Below are 13932 nucleotides of genomic sequence, written 5' to 3' on the forward strand. Positions count from 1 at the left end.
CACTTAATTCTTAATGTTTAACGCTTAATTCTTAGTGCTTACCGCTTAATTCTTAATGCTTAACGCTAAATTCTTAATTCTTAATTCTTAACGCTTAACGCTTAACGCTTAACGCTTAACGCTTAACGCCTAACGCTTAACGCTTAACGCTTAACGCTTAACGCTTAACGCTTAACGCTTCACGCTTAACGCTTAACGCTTAAAGCTTAACGCTTAACGCTTAAAGCTTAAAGCTTAACGCTTAACGCTTAACGCTTAACGCTTAAAGCTTAAAGCTTAAAGCTTAATGCTTAACGCTTAACGCTTAATGCTTAATGCTTAATGCTTAATGCTTAATGCTTAACGTTTAATGCTTACTGATTAATGCTTAATGATTAATGATTAATGCTTAACGCTTAACGCTTAACACTTAATTCTTAATGTTTAACGCTTAATTCTTAGTGCTTAACGCTTAATTCTTAATGCTTAACGCTAAATTCTTAACGCTTAACGATTAACGCTTAACGCTTAACGCTTCACGCTTAACGCTTAACGCTTAACGCTTAACGCTTAACGCTTAACGTTAAAAGCTTAACGCTTAACGCTTAACGCTTAACGCTTAACGCTTAACGCTTAACGCGTAATGCTTAATGCGTAATGCTTAATGCCTAATGCCTAATGCTTAATGCTTAATGCTTAATGCTTAATGCCTAATGCTTAATGCTTAATGCTTAATGCTTAATGCTTAATGCTTAATGCTTAATGCTTATTGATTAATGATTAATGCTTAACGCTTAACACTTAACACTTAATTCTTAATGTTTAACGCTTAATTCTTAGTGCTTAACGCTTAATTCTTAATGCTAACCGCTAAAGTATTAAATCTTAACGCTTAACGCTTAACGCTTAACGCTTAACGCTTAACGCTTAACGCTTAACGCTTAACGCTTAATGCTTAACGCTTAACGCTTAACGCTTAACGCTTAACGCTTAACCTTAACTCTTAACACTTAAAGCTTAAAGCTTAACGTTTAACGCTTAACGCTTTACGCTTAACGCTTAACGCTTAACGCTTAACGCTTAACGCTTAACGCTTAACGCTTAACGCTTAACGCTTAACGCTTAACGCTTAACGCTTAATGCTTAATGCTTAATGCTTATGCTTATTGCTTAATGCTTATGCTTAATGCTTAATGCTTAATGCTTAATGCTTAATGCTTAATGCTTAATGCTTATGCTTATGCTTAATCTAATGCTTAATGCTTAATGCTTAATGCTTAATGCTTAATGCTTAATGCTTAATGCTTAATGCTTAATGCTTAATGCTTAATGCTAATGCTTAATGCTTAATGCTTAATGCTTACTGATTAATGCTTAATGATTAATGCTTAACGTTTAACGCTTAACACTTAATTCTTAATGTTTAACGCTTAATTCTTAGTGCTTACCGCTTAATTCTTAATGCTTAACGCTAAATTCTTAATTCTTAATTCTTAACGCTTAACGCTTAACGCTTAACGCTTAACGCTTAATGCTTAACGCTTAAACGCTTAACGCTTAACGCTTAACGCTTAACGCTTAACGCTTAATGCTTAACGCTTAACGCTTAAAGCTTAACGCTTAAAGCTTAAAGCTTAAAGCTTAACGCTTAACGCTTAACGCTTAAAGCTTAAAGCTTAAAGCTTAAAGCTTAATGCTTAATGCTTAACGCTTAACGCTTAATGCTTAATGCTTAATGCTTAATGCTTAACGTTTAATGCTTACTGATTAATGCTTAATGATTAATGATTAATGCTTAACGCTTAACGCTTAACACTTAATTCTTAATGTTTAACGCTTAATTCTTAGTGCTTAACGCTTAATTCTTAATGCTAACGCTAAATTCTTAACGCTTAACGCTTAACGCTTAACGCTTAACGCTTACGCTTAACGCTTAACGCTTACGCTTAACGCTTAACGCTTAACGCTTAACGCTTAACGCTTAACGCTTAACGCTTAACGCTTAACGCTTAACGCTTAACGCTTAACGCTTACGCTTAACGCTTAATGCTTAATGCTTAATGCTTAATGCTTAATGCTTAATGCTTAATGCTTAATGCTTAATTCTTAATGCTTAATGCTTAATGCTTAATGCTTAATGCTTAATGTTTAATGCTTATTGATTAATGATTAATGCTTAACGCTTAACACTTAACACTTAATTCTTAATGTTTAACGCTTAATTCTTAGTGCTTAAGGCTTAATTCTTAATGCTTAACGCTAAATTCTTAACGCTTAACGCTTAACGCTTAACGCTTAACGCTTAACGCTTAACGCTTAACGCTTACGCTTAACGCTTAACGCTTAACGCTTAACGCTTAACGCTTAACGCTTAACGCTTAACGCTTAACGCTTAACGCTTACGCTTAACGCTTAACGCTTAACGCTTAACGCTTAACGCTTAACGCTTAACGCTTAAAGCTTAAAGCTTAAAGCTTAAAGCTTAACGCTTAACGTTTAATGATTAATACTTAATGCTTAATGCTTAATGCTTAATGCTTAATGTTTACTGATTAATGCTTAATGATTAATGATTAATGCTTAACGTTTAACGCTTAACACTTCATTCTTAATGTTTAACACTTAATTCTTAGTGCTTAACGCTTAATTCTTAATGCTTAACGCTAAATTCATAATTCTTAACGCTTAACGCTTAACGCTTAACGCTTAACGCTTAACGCTTAACGCTTAACGCTTAACGCTTAACGCTTAACGCATAACGCTTAACGCTTAACGCTTAACGCTTAACGCTTAACGCTTAACGCTTAACGCTTAATGCGTATCACTTAATGCTTAAAGCTTAAAGCTTAAAGCTTAAAGCTTAAAGCTTAAAGCTTAACGCTTAACGCTTAATGCTTAATGCTTAATGCTTAATGCTTAATGCTTAATGCTTAATGCTTAATGCTTATTGCTTAATGCTTAATGCTTAATGCTTAATGCTTAATGCTTAATGCTTAATGCTTAATGCTTAATGCTTAATGCTTAATGCTTAATGCTTAATGCTAATGCTTAATGCTTAATGCTTAATGCTTAATGCTTAATGCTTAATGCTTAATGCTTCATGCTTACCGCTTAATGATTAATGATTAATGCTTAACGTTTAACGCTTAACACTTAATTCTTAATGTTTAACGCTTAATTCTTAGTGCTTAACGCTTAATTCTTAATGATTAACGCTAAATTCTTAATTCTTAACGCTTAACGCTTAACGCTTAACGCTTAATGCTTAACGCTTAACGCTTAACGCTTAACGCTGAACGCTTAACGCTTAACGCTTAACGCTTAACGCTTAACGCTTAACGCTTAACGCTTAACGCTTAACGCTTAACGCTTAACGCTTAACGCTTAACGCTTAACGCTTAACGCTTAACGCTTAACGCTTAACGCTTAAAGCTTAAAGCTTAAAGCTTAAAGCTTAAAGCTTAACGCTTAACGCTTAATGCTTAATGCTTAATGCTTAATGCTTAATGCTTAATGCTTAATGCTTACTGATTAATGCTTAATGATTAATGATTAATGCTTAACGCTTAACGCTTAACACTTAATTCTTAATGTTTAAGGCTTAATTCTTAATGCTTAACGCTAAATTCTTAATTCTTAACGCTTAACGCTTAACGCTTAACGCTTAACGCTTAACGCTTAACGCTTAACGCTTAACGCTTAACGCTTAACGCTTAACGCTAACGCTTAACGCTTAACGCTTAACGCTTAACGCTTAACGCTTAACGCTTAACGCTTAACGCTTACGCTTAACGCTTAACGCTTAACGCTTAACGCTTAACGCTTAACGCTTAAAGCTTAAAGCTAAAGCTTAAGCTTAACGCTTAATGTTAACTGCTTAACGCTTAAGGCTTAATGCTTAATGCTTAATGCTTAATGCTTAATGCTTAATGATTAATGATTAATGCTTAATGATTAATTCTTAATGTTTAACGCTTAATTCTTAGTGCTTAACGCTTAATTCTTAATGCTTAACGCTAAATTCTTAATTCTTAACGCTTAACGCTTAACGCTTAACGCTTAACGCTTAACGCTTAACGCTTAACGCTTAACGCTTAACGCTTAACGCTTAACGCTTAACGCTTAACGCTTAACCATTAACCATTAACGCTTAACGCTTAACGCTTAACGCTTAACGCTTAACGCTTAACGCTTAAAGCTTAACGCTTAACACTTAAAGCTTAAAGCTTAAAGCTTAAAGCTTAATGCTTAACGCTTAATGCTTAATGCTTAATGCTTATTGTTTAATGCTTAATGCTTAATGCTTAATGCTTATTGCTTAATGCTTAATGCTTAATGCTTAATGCTTAATGCTTAATGCTTAATGCTTAATGCTTAATGCTTAATGCTTAATGCTTAATGCTTAATGCTTACTGATTAATGCTTAATGATTAATGATTAATGCTTAACGTTTAACGCTTAACACTTAATTCTTAATGTTTAACGCTTAATTCTTAGTGCTTAACGCTTAATTCTTAATGCTTAACGCTTAACGCTTAACGCTTAACGCTTAACGCTTAACGCTTAACGCTTAACGCTTAACGCTTAACGCTTAACGCTTAACGCTTAACGCTTAACGCTTAACGCTTAACGCTTAACGCTTAACGCTTAACGCTTAACGCTTAACGCTTAACGCTTAAAGCTTAACGCTTAACGCTTAAAGCTTAAAGCTTAACGCTTAACGCTTAACGCTTAACGCTTAACGCTTAAAGCTTAAAGCTTAAAGCTTAATGCTTAACGCTTAATGCTTAATGCTTAATGCTTAATGCTTAACGTTTAATGCTTACTGATTAATGCTTAATGATTAATGATTAATGCTTAACGCTTAACGCTTAACACTTAATTCTTAATGTTTAACGCTTAATTCTTAGTGCTTAACGCTTAATTCTTAATGCTTAACGCTAAATTCTTAACGCTTAACGCTTAACGCTTACGCTTAACGCTTAACGCTTAACGCTTAACGCTTAACGCTTAACGATTAACGATTAACGCTTAACGCTTAACGCTTAACGCTTAACGCTTAACGCTTAACGCTTAACGCTTAACGCTTAACGCTTAACGCTTAATGCTTAATGCTTAATGCTTAATGCTTAATGCTTAATGCTTAATGCTTAATTCTTAATGCTTAATGCTTAATGCTTAATGCTTAATGCTTAATGCTTAATGCTTATTGATTAATGATTAATGCTTAACGCTTAACACTTAACACTTAATTCTTAATGTTTAACGCTTAATTCTTAGTGCTTAAGGCTTAATTCTTAATACTTAACACTAAATTCTTAACGCTTAACGCTTAACGCTTAACGCTTAACGCTTAACGCTTAACGCTTAACGCTTAACGCTTAACGCTTAACGCTTAACGCTTAACGCTTAACGCTTAACGCTTAACGCTTAACGCTTAACGCTTAACGCTTAACGCTTAACGCTTAACGCTTAACGCTTAACGCTTAACGCTTAAAGCTTAAAGCTTAACGCTTAACGCTTAATGATTAATACTTAATGCTTAATGCTTAATGCTTAATGCTTACTGATTACTGATTAATGCTTAATGATTAATGATTAATGCTTAACGTTTAACGCTTAACACTTAATTCTTAATGTTTAACGCTTAATTCTTAGTGCTTAACGCTTAATTCTTAATGCTTAACGCTAAATTCTTAATTCTTAACGCTTAACGCTTAACGCTTAACGCTTAACGCTTAACGCTTAACGCTTAACGCTTAACGCTTAACGCTTAACGCTTAACGCTTAACGCTTAACGCTTAACGCTTAACGCTTAACGCTTAACGCTTAACGCTTAACGCTTAACGCTTAACGCTTAACCATTAACGATTAACGCTTAACGCTTAACGCTTAACGCTTAACGCTTAACGCTTAACGCTTAACGCTTAACGCTTAAAGCTTAACGCTTAAAGCTTAAAGCTTAAAGCTTAAAGCTTAAAGCTTAACGCTTAACGCTTAATGCTTAATGCTTAATGCTTAATGCTTAATGCTTAATGCTTAATGCTTATTGCTTAATGCTTAATGCTTAATGCTTAATGCTTAATGCTTAATGCTTAATGCTTAATGCTTAATGCTTAATGCTTAATGCTTAATGCTTAATGCTTAATGCTTAATGCTTAATGCTTAATGCTTAATGCTTAATGCTTAATGCTTAATGCTTAATGCTTAATGCTTAATGCTTAATGCTTACTGATTAATGCTTAATGATTAATGATTAATGCTTAACGTTTAACGCTTAACACTTAATTCTTAATGTTTAACGCTTAATTCTTAGTGCTTAATGCTTAATTCTTAATGCTTAACGCTAAATTCTTAATTCCTAACGCTTAACGCTTAACGCTTAACGCTTAACACTTAACGCTTAACGCTTAATGCTTAACGCTTAACGCTTAACGCTTAACGCTTAACGCTTAACGCTTAACGCTTAACGCTTAATTCTTAATGTTTAATGCTTATTGATTAATGATTAATGCTTAATGATTAATGATTAATGCTTAACGCTTAACACTTAACACTTAATTCTTAATGTTTAACGCTTAATTCTTAGTGCTTAACGCTTAATTCTTAATGCTTAACGCTAAATTCTTAATTCTTAACGCTTAACGCTTAACACTTAACGCTTAACGCTTAACGCTTAACGCTTAACACTTAACGCTTAACGCTTAACGCTTAACGCTTAATGCTTAACGCTTAACGCTTAACGCTTAACGCTTAACGATTAACGCTTAACGCTTAACGCTTAACGCTTAACGTTTAACGCTTAACGCTTAACGCTTAACTCTTAACGCTTAGCGCTTAACGCTTAACGCTTAACGCTTAACGCTTAACGCTTAATGCTTAATGTTTAATGCTTACTGATTAATGATTAATGCTTAATGATTAATGATTAATGCTTAACGCTTAACGCTTAACGCTTAACACTTAATTCTTAATGTTTAACGCTTAATTCTTAGTGCTTAACGCTTAATTCTTAATGCTTAACGCTAAATTCTTAATTCTTAACGCTTAACGCTTAACGCTTAACGCTTAACGCTTAACGCTTAATGCTTAGCGCTTAACGCTTAGCGCTTAACGCTTAACGCTTAACGCTTAACGCTTAACGATTAACGCTTAACGCTTAACGCTTAACGCTTAACGCTTAACGCTTAACGCTTAACGCTTAACGCTTAACGCTTAACGCTTAACGCTTAACGCTTAACGCTTAACGCTTAACGCTTAACGCTTAACGCTTAAAGCTTAACGCTTAACGCTTAACGCTTAACGCTTAACGCTTAACGCTTAACGCTTAACGCTTAACGCTTAACGCTTAACGCTTAACGCTTAATGCTAAATGTTAAATGCTTAATGCTTAATGCTTAATTTTGATATATTACTTTTAGTTTAATATAATATATATTATGGAGGATAATTGAACTCTCTAGAATTCTCTATAAATTCCTAAGTCTAAGTTAGAAAATAGAAGAGTCTATAAAGCCCTAGGTTAAGGAGGATATAGAATGATCATCTGCTTGTATATAAATAAGTCTTCGCAATAAACCAATCACCTCATATACCTTACAATTGTAAAGCAATAAACAATAGACAAGATATTCTTCAAGTTTTTTCTCTCTCAAAGTGATATTTTTTCTTGCATCTTTTAAGAGGCTGACTAGCTAGAGTTGAGGCAATCTAGAATAGTGTCGCACATGCCGAGAAGATATTCATTGGGTGCGTTTTTTCTGTGATTGTGTGTGATTGTGTGGTGTCAAAATTTTTTATTATAAATTTTATTTTTACTTACAGATAAAAACAATAAGCATTAGTCTACTTTCTTTTTAATGAAAGTAAAAAAAATAACTATAAGAAACTAAAAATTCTTAGAAAAAGGATGTTATTATTGTATATTTTATAAATTATTTAATTTGTTTGTATTGATTTATTTTTATTACAGTAAGGGTTATTTTGAAAGAGAGATATGTATTTGACGGTAAGGGGCGAGGAGATGAGTATATCCAATCCATTTTATCGGATCTATACTAAATTCAAATTATATTTATGAAATTCGTAATTCAAACCATTATATTTTTAAATAAAGATTAAATTTAAATTAAGATTGGATTAGATATGGTTTAAATTATCTAATTTAACATTTTTTTGTCTCTAATTTTTTTTACTAGTTAATGTTGTTTTACTTTTTTTTATAACTTTTATAAAGAACTTATTCTACCAAAAAATATTATTGTTAAGTTTAAATTTTTTTTATTAATTATTTTTTATTATCTAATAATAATTATAAATTTATTTTGGGTACAGTTAATTAATTATTAGTACTTTTAAAAATTAAATGTTATTTTTAAAAATTAACTCTTGAAAATAAGTAATTTTTTTTGTAAATTTATTAATTATTAGTGTAAACATATTTCATAATAATTTTTATTAGTAGAAAGACAAACATTATTGTTAAAATTATCAAATAAATAAATTTATATTTACATAACTAATATTTGGTTATTTTATATAAAACATCACAAACATTAACAGTAACAATTTAATAAATAAATTTATCGTATTTAATTATTATATAACCGATATTTTGGTTTCCAATTAATACTAAAATAATTATTGTAATTGTTTTTTTATAAATTTTGAGAGAACTAATTATAATAAAATATAATATAAAAAATAAACTGTAAAAAATATTAAAAAACTGTAAAGTAAAATAAATAAATAAAATATAAAAATTTATAAAAAAAATATCTTTCTGTTTTAATTATTACTAATCTAAGTTTAACGAATGTTTTAGTTCATAAATAATTTTAAATTTTACAATTATATCATTTATTAATTAATTAGTTAAATATGAACTATTTGGGTAAGAATAAGGCTGAATGTGAAAAATTAAATTAAATTATTATAGATAAGTTGAGAGTAGAATAAATGAAACCAATATCAGGGTTTCTTTAAAGATATTTTCTCATTTTATTTATGTATAATATATGTATAAAATATACTTCAGTCTCTAAATAACTTTAGATATCAATTATTTCTTAACTAATTTATTTTTAACCTTTAGTAAATATTTCCAAATACATATATTTATAGTACAATTAAATTAAATTATTTAATATAATTTTTATACTATTTTTTCGTTATATATTAAAATTAAAAAATTATATTTAATAAAAATAAACAAAAAGTTGTACTGAAAATTAAACATGTTGTACGAAAACTACTTACAAATATAAAATTATTTTAAATATATATTATTAGACTAATATATGATATTTACTAATTATATACAAATATTGACACAACTTTTTTACCTTAGTTTTAATTTTCACTTATCTATCATTATTAAAGTATGATATGTGTGGGATTATAAATTAATCAAATAAACCTTTTTTTTTGTATCATAGGTAGTACTTGAAAACACAAAATGCTGAAAATTATAAGTGTAATAGTTATTCACAATTTAGTACAGCACATTGTATAACAACTAATAAATAAATAAATTTAAAAAACTATAAATATTTTTAAACTAAACTTGAATTAAACTTGAAATAACCTTTAGATAAAGCATGTAATATGCTATAAAATTACGAAGTATAAGAGTCTTAAGTGTTATATATCAACATTTATAAACAACCTTTATAAAAGAGTAATTAGCCTAGAAACCCTAAAATAATTATACATACAATCACAAGCCCATTAATAATTAAATAAGCCTTAATTACATAAAAGACAATAAAGACCCATAACTTTTAATTTTCTAACAATGAATGCTTACAATCTCCCTTGTAAACATGATTTAGTTTGAGATTCTTCACACAGAGTAGCTCTTGCATTTCCAAAAATTTGACTCTTGTTAGCGCCTTGGTAAGAATGTTTGTAAGTTGATCTGAGGTGCTTTCAAACACTACGATGATATGTCGATTTTTGACATATACACAGATGAAATGGAACCGAGTGTCAATGTGTTTGATGTGTCTATGAAACACTGGGTTCTTCATTAAAGCTATTGCGGACTTGTTTTCGACATAGAAGGCTATCGGCCTCGGCTTACATCCAAGTACCTTGCTCAATAAGTGTCTCATCCAATGTCCTTGACACGACATTGCAGTAGATTCTATAAACTCTGCCTCACATGAAGATAAGACAACAATTCGATGCTTCTAAGATTGTCAGGTGATCAGATTCCTGTTGAGATAAAATATCATCCCTTCGGTACTTTTTTCTTCTGTGTCACTGGCTAGGTCAACGAGTTTTTCATCTTCTTGTCCTCTTCTTAAATAAATCTCATAGCTCGTCATTTCCTTCATATAACGAAGAATGTGCTTTACTGCATGTTAGTGTAGAGTGGTAGATTGCTTCTTGTATTGACTCACTATGCCAACTGTATAAGAGATATCGGGTTGAATGTGTGTCAAGTACTTGAGACACCCGACGATATGTCTATACTCCTTCGAATCCACTAAGCTTCCTTCCACATCCTTTCTAAGCTACAACTTTGCTTCCATCGGATACTTGCTCGAGTTGTAATCGTCCATTTCAAACTGTTTCAATACTTTCATTGCATAAATTGTCTACTTCACCTCGATGATATCTTTATTCTTGTCTACCTCGATACGAAGGTAGTATAAGAGTAGCCCGAGATCACTCAGCATGAACTCCTTCATCATCTAATTTTTGAACTCCTCAACGCCTTTGATGCATGATTTTGTCATGATCAAGTCGTCGACAAATAAAGAAATAATGAGTACTTCTTCTCCATAGTTTCTCTTGTACACAACCTGTTCATGAGAATATTTTACTAAGCCTAGACTCATCATTCTCTTGTTTAGTCAAGTGTTCCACGCCCTTGGTACTAGACGTAGTCCATAGAGAGCCTTGTATAACTTGTACACCTTGTGCTCTTTATTTTTGATGATAAAGCCTTCATGTTGAGAGACATAGTCTTCTTCTTTCATGTCACCAATAAGAAATGTTGATTTTACATCGAAGTGGTGGATCTCCCATCCACAATGAGTTGTGATGACAAGAATTAGTCTAACTATTTCAAGTTTCACCACAGGTGCAAAGATCTCCTCAATGTCAATGTGTTGCTTCTTCACATAACTTTTCGCTACCAATGTCGCTTTGTGCTTGAGGATGTTTCCTTCTCTTTCTCTTTTCAACTTGAATACCCACTTTAACCTGATAGTCTTGTGACCGGGTGGTAAGTTAGTGAGCTCCCATGTCTTATTCTTCTTGATGGACTCGAGCTCTTTCTTCATGGCCACATTCCAAGGTTCTTCATGACCTCATTCTTGAGAAACAAAAATTCATCAAGATCCATCTCTACCATTGGTGCATCCGTGTAGACATCTCGTAGTATTCTTAACTCAACAAATTTTAGTACGAGTTTGTTGTTGTCATTGTACCACTTCCACTTCTTCCCCTCATCGCACAACATCTCCAATCACATAGTTTTCCCACAAACTAGATCAAGAAACTCGTGCACCTTGCTTTCGTCTACAAACTTCACATTTATGGTGATCTTCTCCTTGAGCTCATTAAGTTTCTCTCGATGTCCCATCATATGGTTGTTTGCTCCATTGTAATGGTACCACACGTCAGTGTGATTATAATCATTGCCATTTACAAGGAGTTTCTCCATGACTTTCCCTTCATTGAGCAATACCATCTCTTGTTCCTTCTTGGACGGTTCTTGAACGAACTCTTCAAGGATTGTCTCCTCGTCTTCGAGCAAAGAATTATTCACTTCTTCAAGAAACATTAATGGGTGGCTCCTCGTCATTGTCGTGCATTTTATTGGGGCACTCGGACACATAGTGCCCATACTTTTGGAAAGCATAACACTTCATTGTGCTGTAGTCTTTGTTGGGCTTGGTGTTTTCTTGTTGAAGTGAGCTTTCTGCACAACCTATCCCTTGACCTTTCACTCTTCTATGACCTTGGTTATCTCCACCGTTGTCGATGCCACTCGACGATCTAGAAGAAAAGTTGGCTTCTCCATTTTTCTTCATTCATGACATCCATTAATCATGACTAAGCAATATGTGCTCCTCCTCTTGGTCTTCGTAGCCGCGAAGTCTCTACTTGTGAACTTTGAGATGATCGACGATCTCCTCGACGGTCATATTCTTGAGGCCACTAAATTGCTCGATCGCGGTAATGATCTGCATGTATGTTTGTTGTACAACTTTAAGGAACTTTTTGACGAAGAATATCTCCTCAACCTTCTCTCTTAAAGAGCAGATATCAGTCACGATGGATGTCAATTTCATGGCGAAATTATCCACTAATTCTCCGTTCTTCATGTGAATCGCCTCAATGTGTGTCTTCGAGATTTGCACTTTTGCCTCCTTAACTCACTCCACTCCAACATGTATCGTCTTTAGTGTCTCTCTTGCTAGCTTGGCAGAATCCTTCTCGGCCATCATGAGAAGGAACTCCTCGGGGAGCGCTTCATAGATGGCGGTGATAGCCATTTTATCCTTCCATTCGTCAACCTTGTCAAGCATAAAAGCTTCTCACACTCCTTGTTCTTGTAAATTTACCCGTATCTTTAACGCCCACACTAAGTAGTTAATCTTCGTGAGTAACGGATAGGAGAGCGTCATGCTCCCTTCTCTTCTGATCTTCATTGTCGTCGCATCTATGATTAATCCTATCAACGATATGTTCTTCAAATAGGCTAAAATACCAATTGTTAGTTTAAATTATCCTGATCTTCTAAAAGTGATAATTAATGCTACGAAGGATAGAGTCGACTCTGATACATCAACTATCTATCTACAGACATACTCGTGAAGAAAGAACCTACCCTAGGGGCAGTCCAAGTTGAGAGAGATGTATGAACTGTCTAAACAAGAAAGTGAACAACTCGTTCAGATATTCACGACCAAGAAGTAACTGTTCATATGTTATGATATGAATATACCACACAAATTCGCAAAATTACTTAAAAAGGAGGATGGCAAGACGATGTAACGTGGGATCCGCTCAAGGACCTACTACTTTAGGTAAATATATAATGCGTTCCCCGATTGGTGAAGTCATTTTTAGGGTTCGATAAATTTCTACCTGTCTATCTCGGATATGTTTGGATTTTTCAAAACTCCATGGACATGTAGAAATTTGAAGAAAAAAAACATTGAAAAATTGGAAAGGACAATAAGATTTGTTGAAGAGGAAAAGTTTTAAGAGTCTTAAGTGTTATATATAAACATTTATGAACAACACTTATAAAGGATTAAATTATCCTAGAAACCCTAAAATACTTATACATACAAGCCCAAACTCAATAATAATTAAATAAGTCCTAATTGCATAAAAGACAATAAAGACCCACAACTTTCAATTTGCTCACAATTAATTCTTAGACTCACACAAATGTTACATTTTCTCACTCCCCGATCTAGACCTAAAATTTTTCTAAGCTAAAGTTTCTTCCTAGTTAACTTTCTGATCATCGGAGTTGGTGATATATTTCTCCATCAACAGACCTCTGTAACTGCAATTGTACGTGCGTCATTTCTCTCTACATATAACCTGATTCTTTCTTTCTTGGTTTAGAATAAAGCAGTTAATAGCGGTTTGAATGTGTTTTTTGGTGTTTATGTTTTTTTTAATTTGAGTTATTGAGATAGAGACTGTTTATATGGAAAAATAAATTAGAAAAAAGGTCCGTCGAGTGGAAACTATATATATCTGCTCGGTGTGGAAAATAGCTGATTGCAGCCATGTTTAGCGAGGGAAGGAAGACAAATCCTTGTTTCTCAAAACTCATATTTGAGCCTTCTACCCTTCTTTACTTTTAGATTGTTTTTATGTTTGATAATCCAATTTGAAAATTGAGTTATTTAATTTTTAGCAATTTACAGGTAAATAATGTTAATATTTGTCTAATTATGAAAGATGATTTGTGTC

This window comes from Impatiens glandulifera, unplaced genomic scaffold (assembly GCF_907164915.1).
Source record: "Impatiens glandulifera unplaced genomic scaffold, dImpGla2.1, whole genome shotgun sequence".
NCBI classification, from domain to species: domain Eukaryota; kingdom Viridiplantae; phylum Streptophyta; class Magnoliopsida; order Ericales; family Balsaminaceae; genus Impatiens; species Impatiens glandulifera.